This window comes from Chiloscyllium plagiosum, chromosome 4, assembly GCF_004010195.1.
Source record: "Chiloscyllium plagiosum isolate BGI_BamShark_2017 chromosome 4, ASM401019v2, whole genome shotgun sequence".
Lineage (NCBI taxonomy): Eukaryota > Metazoa > Chordata > Chondrichthyes > Orectolobiformes > Hemiscylliidae > Chiloscyllium > Chiloscyllium plagiosum.
Window position 1 is genome coordinate 132862622 of NC_057713.1, and position 9680 is coordinate 132872301.

A 9680-nucleotide genomic window follows, 5' to 3' on the forward strand; every position below is an offset into this window, starting at 1 on the left:
ATCTGCAGTCATTGTTTTTACCACCATGATGAGAGTGTGTGCCGAGTCCCTGTGTTATACAAGAGATCCCTTCTGGGTTAAATCTATTTGTCCATATCCCTCCCCTGTGTAAAGATCTTGTAAAGACAGCTGCTGTTGCAAAAGTGTAAATTATCGCCTGCAAATTTTTTTTAAAAAAAGACTGGCTTTATTCTTAGCAGAAAATATCGAGAAACCGAAAGTAAAACGAACTGTCCTTCGAGCCGGAATCGAACCAGCGACCTAAGGATATCCTGCAGTTGTAGCCTCTACAGTCCTCCGCTCTACCAGCTGAGCTATCGAAGGCGTTGGAAACTCGATCCTACTGGACCCAGTAACAAATGAGAAGGCTGTGGGAGGGTGAGTTAGAATGTTTGTTTCGTTTTCATGATTTGGAGATGCCGGTGTTTTGTTTTCGGTTTTGTTTTCTTGCTGGATCCTACACTGAACACTCCAGCGGACTCCCTCACTTTAGATTCAGATCCCTACCCAAGTCAAACAGAAAGTGTTCCTGCAAAGCCAGACTATTCCTCTGTCTCCAAATAATCATGTCAAAAGAATTGCACTTATCAGTCATCCGGCATTAATTTGCCAAAAAAAACAACAAAGTACAGTCTGTGACTCACGGCAGACTCTCTGTCCGGGCTAAGCTGCCAATAAGTTGGTGTCCAGGCGCTCACTAGCTATATTTTTTTTAAATTGCAAGCACAAATTACTGCAGAGACTCGGCAGGTCTGCGTTTGAGAAAATAATTCTAGTCCAGTGGCCCTTCTTCAGGATCTACCGTGTTTTCTCACTCCTCGGATGCTGCCAGACTCTGTTTGAATTTATATCTGCAATTCTCCCAACAATTTCTGTGGTTTCTTTTTATTTGTATATCAGGTTTTCAGCATCCGCAGCTCTTTTGTTGGGCTTTTTGTGCGTTAATTGCGGATTCTGGTCCGTGAACTTGCATTTCCAGATTAAGCAGCCTTCCAGCGGTGGGACTTCTGAGGATATAGTAAAAGGGTAAGAAATGCAACAACTTGTAGGAAATGCAACGTCAAAGTAGCTCAATTTGTTGCAATCTTCTGTTACAATAATATATTTGATACATGGGTCAGTGGCGCAATGGATAACGCGTCTGACTACGGATCAGAAGATTGTAGGTTCGACTCCTGCCTGACTCGTGCTTTTGTTTAATTTTTCTGGCAGACCTGCTGAGTTTCTCTAGCAACGTCTGCTTTTGTTTCAGGTCTTCAGCTCCTGTTTTATTTTCTTCTTATCTCTTTTTTTTTTAACTCCCCGGGAATAAATTACATTTATCAACCCCATTCTTGAGCCACCATGTTGAATCAGAAAAAAGGGTCACTGAACTCCGAATAAAAACGATAAGAAATGCAGGAAATCTGAAACAAAAACAGAAATTGCTGGAAAAACGCAGCAGGTCATCTGTGCAGAGAAATCAGAGTTAATTTTTGGGTCCAGTGACCCTTCCTCAGAACTGACAGTAGCTAGGGAAATGTTATGATTTGGAGATGCCGGTGTCAGACTGGGGTGTACAAAGTTAAAAATCACACAACACCAGGTTAAAGTCCAACAGGTTTAATTGGAAGCACACAGAATATATAGTTATAAATAGCAATTAACAAAAAAAGCTATAAATTTTGCTATAAATTCTGTGTCTTGCAATCTTATACTCCACAACCACCTGATGAAGGAGCAGGACTTCGAAAGCTAGTGCTTCCAATTAAACCTATTGGACTATAACCTGGTGTTGTGTGATCTTTAATTTTGACCACCCCAGTCCAACACCAGCATCTCCAAAACATGATTACTCAGAAGATAGCTTGGGATGCAGGGATAGGGAATCAGGTGGATCTCTCCACAGACATGCTGAGCTTTTTCAACAATTTCTGTTAATGTCACTGGATTCCAAATGTTGACTCTGTTTCTTTCTCTTCACCTGCTGATTTTCTTCGCAATTTCTGATTTTATTTCAGATTTCCACTACCCTCCGTTTTTTGTTGAACATTTTAATGTTGAATCAGAAGATTGCTAACAAGGAATACATGCTCACATGCACGAGGTTATATTGACTCCAACAAGTGTCTAACACCACTATAATGTCCACCTTGCTGCAGATAGGAGAATTCTGTTGCAAACTATTAGTGTCCTCAAAAGGACGTTTCCAAAGGCTTACCGAGCCTCAACACCCACTGGAACAAGTCTTGTGATGTGGGCTGTACACAATCCAGCAGAAGACTCGTACCAGACTCAAAATGTTAACTCAAACTCTCTCTTTGGATGCTGCTAGACCAGCATTGTCTGTGTTTGTTTCAGATTTACGGCAATCGCAGTATTTTTCTTTTAATCCTAAAGCCTTGGCCCATACCACACGGCCTTCAGTGACCACTGTAGTAGCGGAGGAGTAGCAGGCTGAAGGAGGCATCCAGACTATCATTGCTTTGGATGGAGTGCTCCTGAGTGTTTTTCTCCTGCAACATGATGCTGCTGTACAGGAGGATTAGCAACATGAGGTAATCATGCATTCTAAGCTTCATGTTTGCTAAATGGGTCTTGTCCAGTGTTTACCTTCTTTGTGTCTATATTACTAAAAGTATGTAGAGAAATTGGAGAAGATGTAAAAAATACTTATTTGTATGGCACCAAATCTAAATGTTTACACCAGAAGACCTGTTTCTGTGCAATTCTGTGCAATCTATGAAGCAGAAATTGAGTGATTGGTTTCCATGAGTTAAATTATATATTAATTATCTGAAAATGAATGAGAGTAAACCGAATATATTAATGAGGAACAATAATTAGCCGAAATCAAAACAATAAAATCCTTTAGATGTTGTTCAAAGCAAATATTAAATGACCATTAAGTCTCAGAAAGCCAACAAATCAAATTGTTCAAATAAATTAGTTACCATTTTCAGTGCAATTTTTCTTCATTCATCAGAGAGGAATGCATTCAGTAAGATAAAGTTAAAAATCACACAACACCAGGTTATAGTCCAACAGGTTTATTTGGAAATATGAGCTTTCAGAGCGCTGCTCCTTCGTCAGGTAGCTTACCTGTGCTTCCAAATAAACCTGTTGGACTATAACCTAGTGTTGTGTGATTTTTAACTTTGTCCACCCCAGTCCAACACTGGTATCTCCACATCTTCAGTAAAATAGTGTAACCTAACACAGAGAAAGCAAAATCTTTCAGGAAATGATTCACCAAGTGTACACGCAAACTCGTTAAAGTTAGAAATGCCTGCAAGAATCTTCTTTCACAGCAGCCTGTTAATCTCCATAGACCCTGAGACTCGAGTCAAAAATATCACCTGGAGCTGAGTGCAAGAAACCTCCAGCTATCTTCATAAATTCTATATATCAAAAAAGAAGAATCACAGATATGGTCATTTTTAGCTGACTCCCTGTGGAATTAAATGCTCAGGATATATCGTGATAAGCTCTGGGGAACTGATGAAAGAACAATGCTTCAGTGAACTGTTTGTTGCATTGGTGTGTTCATTGATGTTTGTTTTTGTAACTTTTAGTGAGTTTACACTGTACAGGTTCAGAGCTGTGATTTCCTTGAATTTCACTGACAATGCTATTCTCTGATGGTTATCTGTGGATTCTAATTGATGACACCACTCCCTCGATGATGAAATAGAAATGAGTCAGTGTTCCTCAGATATTTTCAGATAAGGACGTCTGAGTTTACTAATACTTGTGAACAGTCCACCTCCCATCGGTCCTCTCACCTCTTTGTACCTTCTAAATAACACAAAATGAATTCCACCTTAGGAATTCATAGATACAGTACTAATTTGTAGAATAAAAATGTTGGAAACTGGCCCAAAACAAATGGTAAAACAGCCAAATATAGCCTGTAAAAATATTTGTATTCTCGTCAATGGCAGGCTCAATGTGCATATTGGTCGTGATTGACCAGCAAGTCTTTTCCTGCCTGTCACTTTCGTATATTCATTGCCAAGCCTGCTCTTTAACATCTGCTTTGAGGATGTAATCCTGGGAAGAATATAACTGGTGCTCCTGGAGAAAGCTGCTTCCCACCAGTGCTGAATCAGGCTAACAAATTTCATACGGATGATCTGAGCTCGGAATTTCCTGGAAGAAAATTGGGATTGTGCTTCTGCAAATTGTGCAAGCTTCTACATTTTGTTCAGAAAAACAAATACAAGGGATGGTCCTGCAAAATGAACCTCTAATCAAATGCTTAGCCACATTCATCCATTTCACAATGGTACAGTGCTCACGCTGAATGGAACATTTTCTCGTTCTGAGGAAAGGTCACTTCACCTGAAACGTTAGCTCTGATTTCTCTCCACAGATGCTGCTAGACCTGCTGAGCTCTTCCAGCAACTTCTGTTTTTGTCTGGAACATTTTCTCAGTTTTTTTGGTGAAAAATAACAAAAAAAAGACATGAAAACAAGTTTCAGAAATTTGCACTAGGCATTAGGAATGCAGGCTAAAGTCGGAGGATTCATACAATTTTTCCATCTACTCATGTTTAGGGTCAGCAAAAGACAAGTTATCCTTGGGCTTTGTAAGAGGTAATTAGATTGAACCATTTAAAATCCTGAGGAGTCTTGACAGGGTGCATGTGAAATGCATATCTCCTCTGTGGGAGAATCTAGAGCTAGGGGTCACAGTCAACAAATGAGGAGTCGTTCATTTAAAAGAATAAGGAGAGTTTTATTTCCCACTGAGGAATGTGAGTCATTTGAACTGCTTCCTCAAATGGAGATGGAATAAAAGACCTTGACTATGTTTAAGCCAGAGACGCATAGATTCTTGTTAAGGCATGAAAGGTTATATGGGGTAGATGGGAAGGTGGAGCAATCTTGACCTTATTAAAGGCTGAAAATGTGTTGCTGGAAAAGCGCAGCAGGTCAGGCAGTATCCAAGGAGCAGGAGAATTGACGTTCGGGCATGAGCCCTTCTTCAGGAAACCCCCCACCAACCCAACCTCCACTCCCGGCACCTTCCCCTGCAACCGCAAGAAATGCAAAACTTGCGTCTAACCTCCCCCCTTAAATAACATCTGCAGTCCTCACTTTCCCCTTATTAAACGCTGACCAGGTGGCTTACTCCTACTCCTATATCAATGTGAATTTCAGCAGTTCATGAAGGCAGCTCACTACCACCTTCTCAAGGGCAACTAGGGATGGGCAACAATGCTGGCCCAGTCAGTCCCACAAGTGGATGAGAAAACAAATCTTCAGTTCTAAATCCCAATACATATTTCTACTTGGAGCTGAGACTTGAGAAAGCAAATTCATAAAATTTACTCTATACCATAATCAAAACAAAGTGGTGGAGGCTGGTACAATTACAACATTTAAAAGGCATCTGGATGGGCATATGAATAGGAAGGGTATAGGAAGGGTATGTGTCAAATGCTGGCAAATAGGACTAGATTTATTTAGGATATTTGGTCGGCATGGATGAGTTGGACTGAAGGGTTTCGGTCCTGTACATCTCTATGACTTTATAACCCCAAAACAGAGATATAGATGTTGGAAAATCAGACATCAAGCCACCATTCATCAATTGCAAGCATTTTTTTAGAACAGTACATTTTTTTAGAACAGTACATTTTTTTAATAACATACTGTTTCTTTTACATCAACAAGTGTATACACAAAACAAATATTAAATGCTTTTCTGATTGCAGACATTCTGCTAACACTTTTGCTTGTTTTCATTTTGTTTAGCTACAGTGCAAAGATACAGTTTTCAGAGGTTTTCTCAATCAATTATTGTATTTTTTCTTTAAGCATATTTGGGCTCATATACATTGTCAAAAATAACAAAGAAAAATGAGGAAATCATAAAATACAAAAGGTAAAAGGACTGTTGATTTTCCTTTTATCATTCTGAGTAATGAACAGAGTTTAGGTTGTTCTTAAAGAACATTGTTAATATTGTGGTTTCACAGCAAGAGGTGGAGAAAATGGTAACATTATAGTTCACAATAATGTTTTCTTATATTCCCATGCATTTCTCATTCGCACCACCTACACATTGTATCCTACTGTGATGGGCAAACAATAACGAAATCAAGTAGTCAGCTAACATTCCCTTAACAGTGACAGATATTGGTAGGGCACTTTGTATCTGGTTACAAACAAGTAGGGGAATCTTAGGGGGCCTGCAAAAATGAAGGTGATGTTAACCTGTACCAAATACAACAGTTCCTGATTATTGGAACCTTGAAATTATGCCAAGGAAATGGTCAAGAATAGTGCAGGCTGTGAGTTTGCATATACATTCAAGAGTTTCACTTCAGTACATTTAGGTAAGTAAGAAGAAATTAGATAACCTGAATGCCATATATATTTGTTCCACGCAAGTACAGTTGCCAAAGGTAGTAACTTAGAACAAAGAACACCTGAAACTATCTGAAATATGAACCAGGCTGATATCAAAACAAACAAACCTTAAAATTACACTTTCTTCACAATTGATTTAAATGCAGCGTGCAAACAATATTGTCACAGAGGACTTAACAAAGGAAAATGGTTAACCATGCAAGGCTTTTGTCTTTACCAAATAAAATGTTTGTGCAAAATTTAAGTAGCATAACACACAGACAGCTATTATATCTTAATGCATTAACTACAACTTGCAAGTGAAAACTAAATAGATCAATTGCTCATTTCTAAACCATTTATTTTTAAACAGATCATCTTCTAAACTGAAATATACATTAAGATTGCTTATTTGTCTTGAGAAAAACTTCCTGTAATTTATTTCCTAAAAACGTCATGTTGCTATTTAGTAACCTTTACCACTCAAGGGTTGAAGATCTAATTTATAATATTTGTTTGTCTTTTCTTAAGTAGGAAGTAATTAAATTGTCCATGAATCCAAAATGTTATATACATGTGAGATATACACAAACATGGTTACTCTGTTTCGTGTGAGGAGACAAAAGTAGCTAGATTATCTGAATGCTTGAAGTGGGGAATCTTACCCCCAGTATAAGTCTAATATGTGTTCATGGACATCAAGATTTTCTGCTGATTGGGGCACATTAAAATTGTAAACTTTCATTGTGACATAATTTCTGTACCAGCAACATCATGAATGATGAATTACATTTAGAATTACAGTTTTCATGTAGGGTACAAATTGAAAAATTTCAAAGGCTGGGAAACTTGTACAAAAGGGATTTTTTTACAAGTTTGTGCTCGAAGTGGGTTGTAAAATATCCTACAGTGCAATCTAGTTATCAGTGCTTTTGATGTCAGTGGGTGTGAGGAAAGAAATTGAGGATTGTATGACAATTCAGTACAGTTTTATTATATATCTACATCTGGTCCATTAGCAAGTGGAAAGCAGTACCACTATAAACTAACAAAACTATATTTTTACTTCCAAGAGTGCTATAGTTTTATAGATTTCTGTAATTCTGTTGCTTACTAAAATAGACATTTGGTTAATGAGGTGGTGTTTATTTGAGAAATACATATCTTATTCAAGTTATGAAAGCACACCCAGTAATCAGAAAGCTAAAATGGAGATGACTAATCTGAAGTTATGATTCAGATAAATTGGAAATATATTACACTCTCTATTCAATATTAAACAATTTAATATTGTTAAATATTAAATATTTAGCGGCGGGAGCTGGGCGGAAGTGAAGGCAGAGTGCAAAGCCAGTCGGGAAGGTAAGTGATTGTTATTTGAGTGGGTGTGTTCTAGACCCCAGGTCCTAGAGGTTGAGTGAAGTGATTACGCCACAGTTGAAGAGGGTGAAGACATGACTGCCAAGCTGGTTCAGTGCACTATGTGCTTGATGTGGGAGGTCAACAACTCTGGTGTGTCTAGCTCGTATAAGTATGGAAAGTGTGTGCATGTTCAGCTACTGACAGAGCATATTGCAGCACTGATGAAAGAACTCGAGGACCTTAGGCTCATCTGAGAGAACGAGATCTTTCTGGACAAGACCTTCAGCGAGGTTATTACACCAATCGTACCAGAAGAGAGCAGAAGAGAGCAGACGATGAGGAAGGGGTGAAACGCTGAATTTTTTTTTAACAGCGGATGTAATATTGAAATATGGCAGGCAAAAAAGGGAGTACTGATATTTCCGCTTTGCGCTTACCTTAGAACTACAATCCCAACATTCACAAATGAACACCACATTTATACGAGCTTGAGATGAGCGAAACCTGCTTGGTTGCTAGGAATATGAGCAGGGAGAAAGTGAGGACGGCAGATGCTGGAGGTCAGAGTCGAAGAATGCGATGCTGGAAAAACACAGCCGGTCAGACAGCATCCGAGGAGCAGGATAATCCACATTTCGGGCATACGTCCTTCATCAGGCATGAGGCTTGTGGGCCAAGGGGTGGAGAGATGAAAGGGAGGGGAATAGGGCCGGGGAGAAGCTCGCTGAGAGTGGATGGAGATGGGGGTGAAAGTGATAGGTCGGAGAGGAGAGTGGAGAGGTGGGAAGGAAGATGGCCACAGAACCACAAGGTTATGTACTTAGATCCCGCATGAATTCACCGGCAGTGGTTTCGTTGATATCCGTTCTTCAATTCTTGCAATTAAGACAACTGTATTAATGAGGCAGAAAACTCGGAAAGGCATCATGCTGTAAGGTTGAGTGAAATAAGGGTTGATGGGAAGGGTGAGAGCAGTAACAAATTAAAAATACTATACATGAATGCACGAAGCATTAGACATAAGATGGATGAGTTTGAGTCTCTTTTGGAAATTGGCAGATACGATATTGTGGGGATAACTGAGACGTGGCTTCAAGTGGACAGGGCCTGGGAAATGAATATTCAAGGCTATACGTGCTATCGTAAGGACAGACTGACGGGCAGAGGGGGTGGGGTGGCCTTGTTGGTAAGGGATGATATTCAGTCCCTTACGCAGGGGGACTTAGAATCAAGGGATGTAGAGTCAGTGTGGATAGAGCTGAGAAATTCTAAGGGTAAAAAGACCCTCTTGGGAGTTATCTACAGGTCCCCAAACAGTAGTCTGGATGTCGGATGCAAGTTAAATCAGGAGCTGAAATTGGCCTGTCGCAAAGATGTTACTACAGTTGTTATGGGGGATTTCAACATGCAGGTAGACTGGGAGAGGAGAAAGTGAGGACTGCAGATGCTGGAGATCAGAGTTGAAAATGTGTTGCTGGAAAAGCGCAGCAGGTCAGGCAGCATCCAAGGAGCAGGAGAATCGACGTTTCGGGCATGAGCCCTTCAGGAAGACTGGGAGAATCAGGATGGTATTGGACCTCAAGAAAGAGACTTTGTGGAGTGCCTCAGAGATGGATTCTTAGGACAGCTGGTGCTGGAGCCAACCAGGTATTGTGCAACGAACCAGAATTGGTCAGGGACCTCGAAGTGAACAAGCCATTGGGAAGAAGTGACCATAATACAATAAGCTTCACTCTGCAATTTGAGAGGGAGAGGGTACAATCGGAAGTGACAATATTTCTGTTGAATAAAGGGAACTATGGAGCTATGAGGGAGGAGCTGGCTAAAGTTCAATGGTGCAATACTTTAGCAAGGATGACAATGGAGGAACAATGGCGGATATTTCTATGTCTAATGCAGAAGTTGCAGGATCAGTTCATTCCAAAAAGGAAGAAAGATCCTAGGAGGAGGCATGGGCGGCCATGGCTGACGAGGGAAGT

At 40.0% G+C, this 9680-nt stretch overlaps 1 long non-coding RNA gene and 2 other non-coding genes across 4 annotated transcripts in view; 2 read left to right on the plus strand and 1 right to left on the minus strand.

Annotated features, from left to right (window-relative positions):
- LOC122549442 overlaps window positions 1-9680 on the plus strand; it is a 24276-nt gene continuing 14596 nt past the window's right edge. For both annotated transcript variants that reach the window (XR_006311532.1, XR_006311531.1), the window contains exons 1-3: window positions 1-378; window positions 901-1026; window positions 2380-2537. This is a non-coding gene — a long non-coding RNA (uncharacterized LOC122549442). The remainder of the gene's footprint in view (window positions 379-900; window positions 1027-2379; window positions 2538-9680) is intronic.
- trnay-gua lies at window positions 234-324 on the minus strand. The gene is given in 2 exon segments: window positions 234-269; window positions 288-324. It is a non-coding gene; the product is annotated as a tRNA-Tyr (tRNA).
- On the plus strand, window positions 1115-1187 carry trnar-acg. The gene has a single exon. It is a non-coding gene; the product is annotated as a tRNA-Arg (tRNA).